General features: G+C 42.5%; 1 pseudogene; it reads left to right on the top strand.

Annotated features, from left to right (window-relative positions):
* The first annotated feature begins 4331 nt into the window (after nt 1-4331).
* LOC122925218 lies at nt 4332-4474 on the top strand (annotated as a pseudogene).
* Nucleotides 4475-15619: the final 11145 nt, after the last annotated feature.

Here is a 15619-nt window from a genome sequence, read left to right as displayed (position 1 = left end):
TCAGGGCAGGAATACAGAGCTCAGCAGCTGATGATGTCATCATGTGATCAGGGCAGGAATCTCGCCATGCTGGGAATTGTAGTTGTCTCCTTTTGTAATATCCACTGATGCTGTATAATTACAGTCTGGTAATGCTGGGGGTTGTAGTTCTATCCTCTTATACCCTCTCCCTATAATGTCAACTTGTGTCCCATAATAAGAGCCCCATGTATTGCCCACTTACAGCCCCCCGGAGATCTTGCTATAGGTTATCGGAGTGCCCACCGGCCCCATCGTACCCAGAGCTCCGGCAGGTCGTACTGCCAGAACACCTTGCTGGAACTACTGCCGGCAGTGTGAAACAGGTCTAACCAGGTCAACATGAGACTTTCCAGTTCTCTTATCAGATTCTTGCTATGGGGCCCAGGGGTATTTATGTACGCCCTGCACCTGTGGAGGAGAGTCGCTGGGCATCAGTTATAGCGCGCCGTACTCTACCGCAGGGGGAAAGTGACAAACTGAGCCTCTCCTGGCAGGGGCAGGAACACCTGGCTGCACCTCCTACTATGGACGGTTGTCAGTTGTCAGCAGTTCCTGCTCCTCTTGGCTCCAGCAGGATCATCCCGTCCTCCAGGACGTTATCGGCTTCTGCAGTTTATTATTTGCTGGATTTAACCTTCTGTTGTTCTGTTCTCTTCTCCTCATACAAATCTATACGACCGTGTAAACCCGAGAGGACACAATGAAGGGTTAAATATTCAGTCCCAGCGCCGCACTGTAAGTTTCGTTTTCCTGCTCTTGTTTCTTCAGTTTCGTTTCTCCTCGTTGACGTCAGGACTGAAATCAGAGGAAGACGTCTGTGCCTGAGGGCGAGACATGGAGGACGCCGTGCAGTGCGCAGGGTTGACACCTTTCCCAACCAAAAATACCGGCCAAGTTAAGCCTCACCCTGAAGGGGGTGTGGTTGTGGGCGTGGCTCAACTCGGGGTTATAATGTGGTTCCCAGTATTAATAATGCCCCCATTAATGCCCCCCAGAATTGATAATGCCCCCCATTAGTGGCCCCAGTAATAGTAATACCTCCATTAGTGCCCCCAGTAATAGTAACGCCTCCATTAGTGCCCCCAGTAATAGTAACGCCTCCATTAGTGCCTCCAGTAATAGTAATGCCTCCATTAGTGCCTCCAGTAATAGTAATGCCTCCATTAGTGCCCCCCCTGTATTGATAACAACCCCCAATAGGGCCCCCAGTAATAGTAATGCCTCCATTAGTTCCCCCAGTAATATCAATGCCCCCATTAACTCCCACCAGAATTAATAATGCCCCCATTAGTACCACCAGTAATAGTAATGCCTCCATTAGTGTCCCCCAGAATTAATAATGGCCCCATTAGTGCCCCCAGTAATATTAATGCCTTAATTAGTGGTCCCCAAAACTAATAATACCTCCAGTATTGGCTCCCAGAATTAACAGTGCCCCCCAGTTATATAAATGCCCCCATTAACACCCCCCAAAATCAATAGTGCCCCATTAGAGCCCCTCAGTAATATTCATACCCCCATTCGTGCCCCTAGTAATAGTAATGCCCCAATAAGTACCCCCCAGTAATAATAATGCCCTCATCAGTGCCCTCCAAAATTAATAATGCCCCTATTAGTGCCCCAAAATTAATAATGCCCCTATTAGTGCCCCCAAAAATTAATAATGCTCCGTTCTCTTTTCTGTGCAAAAAAAGAAAATCACTCCCCTCCTCCATTTGCTCGGTGAACACTCACTGCTGACTGGAAGCTCAGGACCTGCACTCCAGCGTGATGACATCTCACAGGTCCTGTCCTCCCGTCAGCGAGCAAATGGAGGAGGGGAGTATTATATATTTTTTTATTCTTCACATAAGTGTGTGTGTGGGGGGGGGGGGGGGGGGGGATTGGGAGGTAAAGGCAGCAGTAATGAGAGCCCCACAATGGATTAGTAACAGTCCTTATAGGAAAATAGAAAAAATTACCAGCCCCGCAAGGGGCACTAAATTACTGGCCTGGCCGGAGAGTTACCGGCCGGGTGGCAACCGTAGTAGTGTGGAGATAATCCTACCATATAATATGTGGAAACAGGCGTCCCACACGTATGTAGTAGACATGTGCAGTCCTGCGGAGCAGGCGGTAACTGCCAATGGTTTGTTCTTGAGGTTATAGAATGTAATTTTATGTCATGTTCTATATTATACCAGCATAGTGGTGTGGTCGGCATGACCAGAGTTAACCATCCTGGCCCAGCACTCTTACGAGGGGCAGGATTGGGTTGGTCCTGCTTCTGACTCGGCAGAGCATAGTGGTAGCTTATTGAGTAAGGACGCAAAGTCCATGTTTTCCCTCCTCTTAGGCGTCAAGTGGCAGAGACTTACGGATCTCTGTGTGATTTACTTCAAGCTCTACAGAAGGGAGAGAAAGAGATAAAGGGGAAGGAGAGAATTGGAAAGCTAGAACTGCATGGCCAACATGGAGCCAGCAAGGCGGCATGCTACTATAGCTAATCAGACTTTACTGCAGGTGAGGGACTCTGTCCTTCATATCTGGACATGACCTGGCCAGTCTGACCTCTAGGACTCTGTATCCTGCAGTGGATGGTACAGTCATGGTTGCGAAGATAGTGTACAGAGAGGGCCATAACTCTCAGCTTTGCCAGCCTCCATACCTCACTATCTGGAGTAAGGATTTGCACTGTGTACAGTTAGAAACGTGTTTGCTATAATTGGATGTACTCCAACCTCCATTCTGCACTAAAGCAAAGAGAGACATTTATACTACTTTTGGCCTATACATTGACCATTGCACCTCCTACCAGACACCCAGACCAATCCTACAACATCACGGGCACCCCTATTACCATCAGGCAAGAGCCACAACATCAGTAAGTGCCCCGAGGAAAGAAAGAGTGCGCCCTCCTTCCTCTGCACCTGCCCTGAGGGAACCCTCTGTGATTGATTGTAATAGACAGAGCCACTCTCACTCCCATACTTTGCTGTGACTCCTTAGAGGTTCACTGCATATGTCCCATCAGTCCTATAGAAATGCAGAAGAGACCAGAGAGGAGGGGAGGATGCTATACATTGTATATGTCCGATCATGAGGAGGTCCTATAGGAATACAGAAGACTATAGAGGAGGCGAGGATGCTATACATTGTATATTTCCGATCATGAGGAGGTCCTATAGGAATACAGGAGACTATAGAGGAGGGGAGGATGCTATACATTGTATGTGTCTCATAATGAGGAGGTCCTATAGGAATACAGGAGACTATAGAGAAGGGGAGGATGCTATATGTTGCATATATCCCATCATGAGGAGGTCCTATAGGAATACAGAAGATTATAGAGGAGGGGAGAATGCTATACATTGTATATGTCTTATAATGAGGAGGTCCTATAGGAATACAGAAGACTATAGAGGAGAGGAGGATGCTATACATTGTACTGTATATGCCCCTTTATGAGGAGGTCCTATAGAAAAATAGTTGAGTAAGTAAGAGAACATCGAGAAGGTCAGAAACCTCCAGACAAAATAAGACAATTTCTTCATGTTGTCCCTCTCTGGGGCGGGGGGAAGTATGTTGAGTTTTCTCTCTTTTGTGTCCGTACTGTAGCTGGGTAAGATATGAGATGAAGGACCCAAGTTTATGGATGCCACTTAGTGATTACCTGAATTAATGATTTGTGGGGTACTATCTCTCCTTTGGTAGAGAGCGCCTTAATCACCATGAGGAGACTTATAGTACAGGCCATACATGCTGCTCTGGAATTCTAGGAAGAAAGGGATGTAAATGACTTTTAACAAACTCTGCCTCTGATACCACCAGATGTAAGGTAGTTGTCCTATAAGTCAATGTTTGACCCTTCAAATAGGCCTTGAGACATGACTCGGATATTAAAAAAGCCAGTACCTCATCTGCAGACAGCTGTTTCGGGGTTATTGCCCCTCATTTGTGCAGAGCAGAGAGAACTGGCTTAACTGGGTGAGAGGCCTAAGTCAGGATTAGGGGGGTAATATCTCTCCTTGGGAAAAGAGCGCCTTAGTCCGCGTGAGAAGACTAATAGGCCATACATGCTCCTCTTGACTTGATAGCTTCCTTACATCTGGTGACATCAGAGGCAGAACTTGTTAAGAGCTGATTTCCATCTCTTTCTTCCCAGAATTCCAGAGGAGCATACCTGTGGCCTGTAAGTCTCCTCACGCTGACTAAGGCACTCTCTCCTGAAGGAGAAATAGTACCCCCCAAATCCTGACTTGGCATCTCACCCAGTTAAGCCAGTGCTCTGTACTGATGAGGGGCAATCACCCCTGAACAGGTGTCTGCAGATCGCTTCTCGGCCTTTTGGCTAAGATCAAGTGTAGTATCGAGAGGAGCTGCCTTGGTCTTGGCCTAAGGTGCCCCGGGTACCCGGACCCTCGGCCTCTGGCAGAAGCCGTAGTTCATAGCTGCGGTGGAAGCCAGTGCTGCTATTGGGGGGACGGCTTAGTCCCGGGGCAACGAGAGGCGATCACCACTGCCACCACACATAGCTGTGGTGGGCAGTTTACTGACTTGGGATTAGAGTCTTGGAATTTGAGACCCTGCTCGGAAGAGAAAAATGGATTTCGAAAAGAAGAGGAACTGCTTGCGGTTTATCTGCAGAGAGGACTCAGAAAAATTCTGGAGTGAGAAATTTGTTTTGGACATTTTGAAGAAATATGGAGGCATTGAGAAAGAAGATGTTTTTTGTATGCAAGGCAACGGTAAGAAGAAAATATTGGATGTGACTTTGATATCAGAGAAGTGCTTGGATTTTTTTAGTAGATGGAATGAAGAATGTGATGTGATACCGGCTGTGACTGTGTTTGCTTCATGTATGGGTATGCCAAGGAAATTAGTCGTCGGAATGGATGATCCTTTTGTGGAAATGTATGAGGTCAAAGAGTTTTTGGAGAAGATTGGTTTTGTGGTGAGATTTGAGAAGAAGTTTATGAATTCGATTGGGATATGGAATGGCAAAAGAAGATTTGTGGTTTGGTCAAGACAAGGAAGTGACTGTTTTTCGGCTGGAAGATTATGCATTAATGGGAAGAATGGATTTTGTTACTGGGAGATGGAAAGAAAATCAGAAGAGTGTGTTTGGAAATCGGAAGTGAAGAAAGAAGTTTTTGTGAATGTGTGTTCTTTGGGAAACGGAATTGAAAGTAAAGAGAATGAAGAAGAGAAAATAGTTGAAAGTGGTAAAGAGAGAAGAGGAAAAGTTATTAGTAATACTGAGAAAGTTTCTGTGAAAGTTAAAAGAGAAGAGAATAAAGGAAAAGAAAGTAAAGAAGAAGGAGGTTTTTTTGCCGTGTGGGATACCTGTACTTTGGTTACTGTATCAAGTGAAAATGATTGGAGTGAAAGAGGAAGTATGAAAGAAGAAGATTTAGAAGATGGAAGAAAGAAAAAGGCTAAGATGAAGACATAAAAGAAGAGAAAGTTTATGTGTTAATAAGATTTATGTTATGTTTTGTTCCTTTGTTGTTTGTAAAGGTTTGTTTTGTTTTGTTTTGTGTTTTGTTTGTATTTATGTGTTGCTTGTTCTTTTTTTTAAGAAAACAATAAGAAAATAAATTTAAAAAAGTATAAAAAAAGTTGTTATCGGATGATGAGACGTACATAGTACATGCGTTTTTAAGTATGACTTGGCGTCTTCTGACGCTACCAACAAAAAAAAAATCTTGTGTGCTGCACTTGGTCAGACGTCAGAAGGTAGCTCTCGGGTACCCTCTCTCTCGGCCTGGGGGGATCGTCCTAAGTTCATTGCCTGGACTTCACCCCCCTGCTGATATTGGGAGGGAGGCTTAGTCCCGGGGGCGTCAAGTTGCGATCCCCGTTACCCCTAGAAGTCTCCGGACGGCTAGGGGAGCATTCGTTTTTTTGAATTTCGCTGAGATTTTCAAGAGCGCCATTTTTATAACTATGGCTGACGACCCAGGAGGAGGTAGAGGTCGAGGAGGAGGAGAAGGAGAAGAATTTCGTGGAGAAGGAGCTCAAGGAGGAGGAGGAGAAGGAGTTGGAGATGGCTTTACCCGGATCGGAAAAGGAGGACGACCGGAAAAGAGACAAGAAAATAAGAAAGATTCACGGAGGGAGGATGGAGATAGAAGAAATGCCGATAAAGGAAAGACCAGAGGAGGAACGGAAGAATTAAGAGAGAATATTCCCAGACAACAGCAAGAAGAGGAAAACCAAATCCCAGACTACGCTCGGATAAAAGATACAGTGCGCCTGTTTGTTACCGAAGCAAAGAAAGGAATATATAACCTGGAATATCTGATAAGTAATGTTTTAATGGGGGCCTTCGCTATACAAAAAAATGAAATTTTTGCAATACAGGACTATCCGAAGCGTAGAATATATGATGTGACTTTTATGCCAAATGCAATTTTTAAAGATTTTGTGGCTAGAATTCCAAATGTTAAACAAGATAAAAGATTGGAGGGCTTAAAAATATACGAACATGAGATGGACGAGTCTAAATCGGTGATTATAAAAATGTATAACCCTTTTGCTAATGAAAGGCTCATTACTGCTTTTTTAAGTCAATATTTTACCAAAATTTTATCTGTAACCAAAACTCTTAACAGTGCTGGGATTTGGACCTCTAAATGGCTGTATAAGGTAATCTGTCACCGTGACCCAAACTTTCCAGGGGGATTCACGCTTCCCCCTGCCCGGTTTAAATTAGGGGATATAGTGGGAGACTTATTTTTTGCTAGAATGCCGTCATACTGTAGAAAATGTAAAAATTATGAGCACATAGCAGAGAATTGTGAGAGCACATGCAGGAATTGTGGTAGCAAAGAACACGATGTTAGTGAGTGTATAAAAGAAAAAAAGATGTCATGCTTGCCTTAGATTTGGTCACCTAATGCGGTCTTGTTCTTTTAAAGATGGAGCCGAGGCACAGCCAGGGCATCAGAGGCGGCCAGAGAGGAAGGATGCGCCACCAGCTGAGCCACAAGGAGAGGAGCAGACTGAGGTCGTAGGAGAGATGGATACAACCAGCAGACCCCCCAATCCAGGTGAACCGAGTGAACCAAGAGAGCAAAGAAAAAAATCCAAGCGGAAGTCCAGTGATCAGCGGACGGACGGGCCCCCCCCAGAAATGGGTCTTGGGGGTCATTCAGATGATGCTGATCCGCCTGGCCCGCACTCGGTCCCTGGACGGCAGGTAAGCTCTGCAGAGGACCCGGGAGGAGCTGCGGCCCCCAAAAAACCAAAAGGATACGCTGATGCGGTGAAGGGAGACCGAAGGAGAGGATCTGCTGGGGGACCAGCGGTCCAACCCTTTGGTCGCCGTCCGAGTCTCCCTCCCCAACCCAATGGGGAGGGGGAGGATGCTGGAACCGCAGCGGAGCAGAGGGCTGTCCCTGAAACAGCCCCGGATGGAACCCCTGCCTCAAAAAAGGAGGGGAGTGGGGTCGCGGCTCTGAGTCCCGACGCATTACCCAGCAGACAGTTTGGTCCAATACCGTGCAGAGTGCGTTACGAAGAGGGGGGTCAGCTGAGTGACGGAAGCTCCTCTCCTGGAACAATGGAATCGGTGGACTCTGGCTGGCTGGCTGGCTGGAGGAGAAGACGAAGCGAGCAACATCTCTGGCTTAGCTGACTGATGTCTGAAGCTGTGCCTTAGGTAAGAAAACACATTCTTTTAAACTCCTACCATGGCTTTTTTAAGTGGCATTTCTTTTAATACCCGCAGCGTGCATTCCCGATCTAGAAGATTAGCACTTTTTAATTATTTATTGGTTTTAACGGCAACAGTTTTTTTCTTACAAGAGTGCTGTATTCCCCACAGACAAGAATATAAAAAATATAAGAAAGACTGGAAGCAGGGGCCGTCAGTGTGGTCTGGGTCTAACGAATCCAGATCTGCGGGAATAGCGATTTTATTTAAAGGGAATGTTCTTATTGATAGTATTAACGAGATTTTACCTGGTAGGATTTTATTGGTAAAAGCTTTTATTGATGGTTTTAGATGGCAGTTTTTAAACGTTTATGGTTTTACGGATAAAAAGGAGAGAGCTGAAATGCTAGAGATTTTAACCCTTTTTATCAACGACTCTGAACCTTTGATTTTAGCAGGAGATTTTAATTGTATTTTAAGAGGGGAGCGCCGGCTCTCAAACACAGTTAGTAGGAACTACGACAAAACCTCCTCGATTTTAAAAGATATAATTACAGATTTAGATGTTTTTAAGAAATGTAACAGGGATTTATCTGAAGAGGCCGGCGCAACCTGGAGTAACGCGACATGAAAGTCTAGAATCGATTTTATCTTCTGTTCTTATCAAATACTGCCTTTTAGTTGTGAGCTTTTATCAAATGTGTTTTCAGACCATAAATTATTGTATTTTAAGGTACAGTATGGCGGCAAAGAGAAAAAGAAAAAAGTTGGAAGTTAAACGTCTCCCTACTAAATGATCCCCAAATTTTATCAGATTTTATTGTATTTTATAAGCGCTGTAGACGGGTAAAAAAAAAACAAGAATCGATAATAGTTTGGTGGGGAAAAATGAAACTTAAAATTAAATCCTTTTTTATAAATAAGGGGAATCTCATAGCTAAAGAAAAAAGAGAATTTTATGAAAAATTAAATACCCGTCTACAGACGCAATATAGGCTCCGAGATCTGGGTATAGATGTAAGTAAAGAAATTTCAGAGAGTAAGAAAGAAATAGCTAAGTGCCTGGAGCAGAAAGGAAAAGAACTTATATTTCGTTCTAGAGTAAAGCATCTAGAGGAAAATGAAACCTGCTCCAGGTACTTTTTTAAGAAAATACTGCAGAAGCGTACCCAGATCGAGGAGCTAAATGGTGGAAAAGAAATAACTGGAATTTTAAGGAAAGCCCATGAATTTTATGCAGATCTTTTTAATGAGAAAAGAATTGATAAATATTTTTTAAAAGACTCACTGAAGGTGATAGAGAATGTTTTAGATATTAATTCTCAAAATCTTTTATTACAGGATATTGCTGAGAAAGAAATTTTAGAAACGGTTAAAAGTTTTAAAAAAGAGAAGGTCCCCGGTCCTGACGGTATACCCATTGAGTTTTATTCTATTTTTTATGGTGTTTTAAAGGAAGATTTGTTTTATCTTTTTAAAGAAATTTTTAATACCAAAGCTCTCCCGGGTTCCTGGAAAAAAGGAGAAGTCTCCTTGTTATTTAAAAAAAGAGATAAAACAGATATAAAAAATTGTAGACCTATCACCTTATTGAATTGTGATTATAAAATTACGGCGAAGATTTGCGCAAACCGTTTGAAAAAAACAATTCATAAGGTGATACATCATAACCAGGTCTGCGGGGTACCCGGGAGAAGCATTTGGGATAATTTAAATCTTTTAAAGGATGCCATAAATAATATTAAAGAGAGGAAAGGCAAGGCGGCAATTTTATCTCTTGATTTCGAGAAGGCCTTTGACCGTGTTTCACACTTTTATCTGTTCCAGGTCTTAAAGAAAATGGGTATATCGGAAGGTTTTATACAATCTTTAAAGGCTTTTAATGAAAACTGCACAAGTAAGATTTTAATTAACGGTTTTAAGACTCAGGATGTCTTTTTAAAATCAGGTGTAAAACAAGGGTGTCCCTTGTCCCCACTGCTTTTTATCTGCACATTAGAGCCTCTTTTGTGCACCTTGAGAAAAGATAAGCAAATAAGAGGAGTCCCCCTGCCAGGCGGGGGGGGGGGGGGACAAGAGGCCAAAGTAGTGGGGTACATGGACGACGTGGCAATAATTTGTAGGGACACCCTGTCGGTACAAAAAGTCTCCAAGCAGGTGGAATACTTTTGCTGTTCCTCTGGTTTTAAAGTTAATTTTAATAAGAGTAATCTTTTAAATATTGGAGACATGATTTTAACAGACATTTCTATTCCTGAGTCTGAATCTGTGCAGGTTTTAGGAGTCACCTTTAGTGAGTCTAATGACGGGCTTAAAAGTTGGGACTTGGTGACAGAAAAAATAAACAACAAAATTTGTATGTGGAACCTTAGGAAGCTCACTATAGAAGGTAAAGTTTAAATTACAAAAATGAAATGAAAACCCCCCCGGACGTCCGATAGTATCCGGCATAGGCTCCATTACTTCAAATCTGTCCAAGTATATTGACACTCACCTTCAACCATTGGTGAAGAAGTCTCGATCTTATGTGAAGGATACCACCCATATTATAGAGATTTTGGAGCAAATGAAGGTGGAGCCTAGCTGGATAATGGGCACATTGGACATACAGTCCTTGTACACGGTGATTGATCACCAACAAGGACTAGATGCCATACATAGGCAATTGACTATAGATGCAGTTTTACAAAATACTCAGATTGATTTTATAGTGAAGGCCATTAAATACATTTTGCAGCACAATTATTTTTATTTCGAGGGAAAATACTATCTGCAGCAACAGGGCACCGCCATGGGGTCCAGGTTCGCCCCCAGCTATGCCAATCTATTTTTGGCTGATTGGGAGACGACCATCATAGATCCCATGCTGGGGAGGGACCTGGTCCTATGGTGGCGCTATATAGATGACGTTATTTTTATTTGGAAAGAAGATGAAACCAAATTGCAAGCATTTTTGAGGAGTCTGAACACAAATGATAAAGGTCTTATCTTTACCTCAAATATTCAAAACAAGACGGAATACCTAGATTTATTAATTGAAGCATCAGAGGGAAGTTATAAATGCAGCACCTTCCAAAAACCCACAGCTACTAATAACTTTATTCCATTCTCTAGCTGTCATCTCCCAAGGTGGTTGATCAATGTTCCCACCGGACAGTTTAGACATATCAGACGGAATTGCACGGATGATGTAAAATTTGAGGAAGAGGCCACAAAAATGAAATCCTATTTTAAGGACAAACAGTATCCTGTAGGAACAATTGACGAGGCTCAAAACAATGTAAGACAATTGGAGAGACAAGAATTTTTTAAAGAGAAACAAAAGCTGCAGATAGATGATTCTTATTTTTTGGATATTAGGTTGGTACTTCCCTTTAACAGTAATTATAAAAGGATTCAAAAAATGATTAGGTCTAACTGGCCATACTTACTGAGTGATAAAACAATAGGTCACCTCCTGCCACACACACACAAAATTACTTTTACCAAAGCCCCCAATTTGGGTTTAAAAGTAGCCCCATCAGTCCCGAATAAAATACACAAAGACAATACATTGGGTTCTTTTATGAAGATGAAGGGTTTCTACAAATGGGGAAGGTGCATAGGTTGTAAATTCAATAATTTGCCACGGAAAACCCTAGAGATCTGTTCTACCCAAAATAAATATAAATGGAAGATTGATGATTGTATTTCTTGTAACACGACAGGGGTTATTTATTTGATCCAATGCCCCTGCAATCGTCAATATATAGGGCGTACGAAACGCCCTTTAAAAACAAGAATTAGAGAACACATCTCGAACATTAAAAAAGGGTATGAGAAGCACTCAGTGTCAAAACATTACAAAGACACACATAATAGCAATCCAGGGAACCTAATGTTTGTAGGACTGGAGAGGATCAATCAACACTGGAGAGGAGGTGACTACATCTAGAAGATGTCCAGAGCAGAATCCAGGCAGATATATACGAATTTGGTTCCTTACTACCGTTCGGACTGAATTCTGACATGGAGCTGTTCGGCTTTATTTAAGGCTTGGGCCCCATCCCCGACGGTGGATCCCATGCTTGGCCGTTTATCGGCGCTGGGACCCCCCCTCTGGTTTGGGACCCTAGCCATATCTGACCACCTCCATGCCAACCCAACAATTCTGCTGACCTATTTACCTGTTATATCCATCCAATTCCATTATTTTACCATTATTGTATTATTTTATGCTGCATTTTAAAATATTTTAATGTCTATCATGTTGTATATTGATTGTATGCAATTTTTAACATTTTAACCGGGGTCCATCGATTGATATATAAATTAGAACGTAAAGCATAAAAAAACGCATCTATGTACAAAAAACCGCAACATAAATGCACCAAAACCGCATCATGGCGGAAATGGCTGTGGATACTTCAATTCTGGATTACGACAACCGGGATTTATGTAGTACTCTATGGACGCCTATAAAAGAGGAGGTTAGAATTGCAGGAGTTGCCACTGAAGAAGGGATTGGAATATCCCGAAACGCGTCTGGGTAACAGATACTCCGCACATACCTCCATAACAAAGACTTATTGCATGGCCATGCTTTAAAGATGAACTATTAAAGAACTGCTATTTTGTGACGATCGAACTGCCCTGACTATCTGAGCGAGCGCAGAGACCGGACGGAAGTCCCGCTTGGAGTATCGCGAGATTGGGCTGGATTGTCAGAGCCTGCAAGCCGTGAAGACGGAGCGGCGTCTCTAGCAGACCTTATAGCGTCCTAAAGGAAATTCAAACTTATTACTACAGGAGGCAAGATTGCTGATGGCTTCCTCTAGATAGAGGTAAGATTATAGCCGACACCAACATCGGGCTATATGAATGCACTATTAACAGCCAAGTATCCTGTGTTGCGGTGTACGATACCATAGACTCGGACCTTTTATTTTCTACAGAAACCAAGTACAGCACATTGCGCTTTTTTGCGCAGGACTCCAACCAGTGTCCTCTTATTACTAATTTATTCACAATTACTCACGTATTCGTCACTTTCAAGTTTATGATTCTCATCATATTTTCTTAAGTTTCTATAACACTACTTGATTAATATTGTTTATATATTCACATATTAGTTTCACTATTTGTACCTAGGGCACTATTGGGTTATTTAATCTATGCTGTATGAGCCCCTCATATTTTATTGTATCAGTGTTCCTACGGTCGACCGTTGGAATCACATTTACATTGTTTTAATCATCATCATTTATTTGAATGTATGTCATTTTATCATTTTTTGCCATTTTAAATAGTGACTTTTAATCAATAAAATCTGAGTGCTGCCATAGAACTGAGTGCTCGCTTCCGTACTCTGCAATTTACAAAAATGATTTTATTTCCCATTTTACTCTATTTAAGTTTGAGCGTGTTTTAAAGAAAATTATTAAGGCTTGTTTTAGTTTTTTATGGGGTCCAGGATGGAAAAACTGAAAAGAGAGTTGGTGGTGCTTCCTAAGAATAAAGGTGGGAAAGATTTCCCAGATATTAAAAGTTTTCTCTTAATTAAATATTTTAGTCTTTGTTTTAATACCCTTTTTAAAGACAATGCTTGGTCCTATTTTATCAGATATAATACAGGTTTTTTTATGAGTTTAATACGGTTTTAAACTCCCCATATGCTTTTAATTTACCTGATTCTTATAAAATTTTAGATAAAATAGTATCTCTTTTTAATCTAAGCGGGAAAAGGGTAGAAGAATTAAAGAATAGTAAGATGATTTTGAAAAATATAAAAGATGAGAAAATAACAGCCCCAATTAAGAATTTTAATGACGCAAAATGTTAAAAAAATATGGAAAGATGTGAATATTAATTATGTTTTTAACTTACAGAAAGATCTGGCCTTGAGCTGCGTGCATGAGTGTCTTCCATGCCGGGCATTCCAGCACCGAAGAGGACTTGCAAACTCCGCAGAATGTCCCTGAGGAGGTTGTAGGGATAAAGAGGACGTATTCCACCTGTTCTGGTACTGCTTCTTTGCGCAGAAGATCTGGACCAAAATGTTTCCCCTATTAAAGAAAATTACGGGACTAAAGGCGATAACCATGAACGGAGTTTGCTATGGTGACCTGGAATGCCCTTCAAGAATTAAAGGAGTAATGGCATGGAAGATCACTAATTGTGTAAAAGCAGCTCTATGGTCGGCCAGAAATATTTTATGTTTTAAGCATAATTTTATTTCTGAAGAAAATGTTTTAAAGATGATTTTAGATGAAATGTATCAATATTATTTAATTGACAAAAAGAGAGCTCTTTTTATATGTCATAAGTGGTTTTTAAGGGAATGGGGTTCAATCATTTAATGTTATTTAATCTTTTATGTATACTGTATTTTAAGTTTAAATGGAAAAATTGAGTTTTATGTGTTGTAAATCTGTTCTTCAGTCCTGTAGAGCTACGCTCCAGGCTGTACTCCAACCATGGTTCGTCCAGGTTGTTGAGCGGAATGGAGAACCACACAGCAACTCTGGGTCACGGAGCATGGGTGTCAGGGATACGCCTATGCAAAGTGATCTTGAGCTCTGCTGGATCGAAGCCATGAGGACGGGTTGTGTTGAAAGCCCAAAAGTAGAAGTGCCCCAGGGGTGGTGTCCCCGGGGTGCCTGAACTCACGGGTGTCCTGGCCCAAGCACTTACTTTCTCACAATTTTAGCACACACCTCTATTTGCTCGGCTTCGGCCTTGAAGATACGAGGAATTTTTATAATTCCGGCCGAATGTCCGGGCCGTAATGGCAAACATTTCACTTATTTATTTTTTATGTCACTGTGTGCACTTTTCCACGTTTGTGTGTCACTAGGATTTTCAAGGGTTGCGGCGCCCTAACAGGTACCCCCTCCTTGAGGTCTAGGGGGGGGTTTGCGGCCATCTGGTTCCTCACCCCCCTGCCAAACCCCTTGGTAAGTGTTGAAGCTCCTGGCTGACGCCTTGGGTGGCAGCCTAGGCGAAAGCCGGGAGCATAGATGGGCGTACCCTTGGCTTCGGCTGAGGGTTGCCATTTGTCCCAGTCCCTTGCAGGAGCTTCGGCCCCGGAGGGATAGGGAATGGTTTGTGGGGGGCCCTTCTCTTCGGAGAGGGCCTGCGATAGACCGCGACCTAGTGCACGTTTTTGTGTGGCACGCTGCACGATTTTGTTGCACGAGGTGAGAGCACGACTTTGGGCTTTCACAAAAAAAAAAAAGGTGTCTGCAGATGAGATGCTGGATTATTTAATATCCGAGTCATGTATCAGGGCCTAAAGGGTTGAACATTGACTTATAGGATAGATGTCTTACATCTGGTGGTATTAGAGGCAGAGCTTGTTAAGAGCTCATTTGCATTCCTTTCATACCTGAATTAATGGTATCCTGACCAGCTGTTATTGGAGTGATGTTGGGAGTGGTGGTGGTAATGGCTCTTCTGGATGTAAATGAAGAGATGCATGCCTGAACAAAATTGATATTCCCAGCAATACATCACCACATAACTCTATATTGGGTGCTCAGTGTCCTGTGCTCGTATTACTATGCTGGGATCAGGGTATAAGGACCTTTCTTAGTGACCCACTCCTCTCTACCTGAGTATTGCTGGAGGCTGTAATACCGTAATATGTTGTAATGTCTCTCTGGTCACATTGTAACTTTACCTAAACACCAGAGTATTATCCAACCCAAGGAAAGAGAGAAGAAGAAGAAGAAGAAGAAGAAGAAAAATTCACAAAAAAAACATGATAACTAATCTGAAAGAGATGTGTGGTCACAGGAGGGTAAGGAGTTGCCTTCTGGAAATGCAGCCAGGGTTTACTTGACGTCCTTATGGGAGATTATGAGCACAGCTTCCTGATATGACTCAATCTCTGGTCCAGATCCAGATCAGTAGACAATTCGCCTGATCAGAGAAGAGGAAGACAGCGCCAATGTCTTCTTCTCGAAATACAGAACTGGT

The sequence above is a fragment of the Bufo gargarizans genome, chromosome 1 (assembly GCF_014858855.1).
Source record: "Bufo gargarizans isolate SCDJY-AF-19 chromosome 1, ASM1485885v1, whole genome shotgun sequence".
Taxonomy (NCBI): domain Eukaryota; kingdom Metazoa; phylum Chordata; class Amphibia; order Anura; family Bufonidae; genus Bufo; species Bufo gargarizans.
Note: the sequence above shows the minus strand (reverse complement) of the source record. Positions and strands in the feature narration are given on the sequence as shown.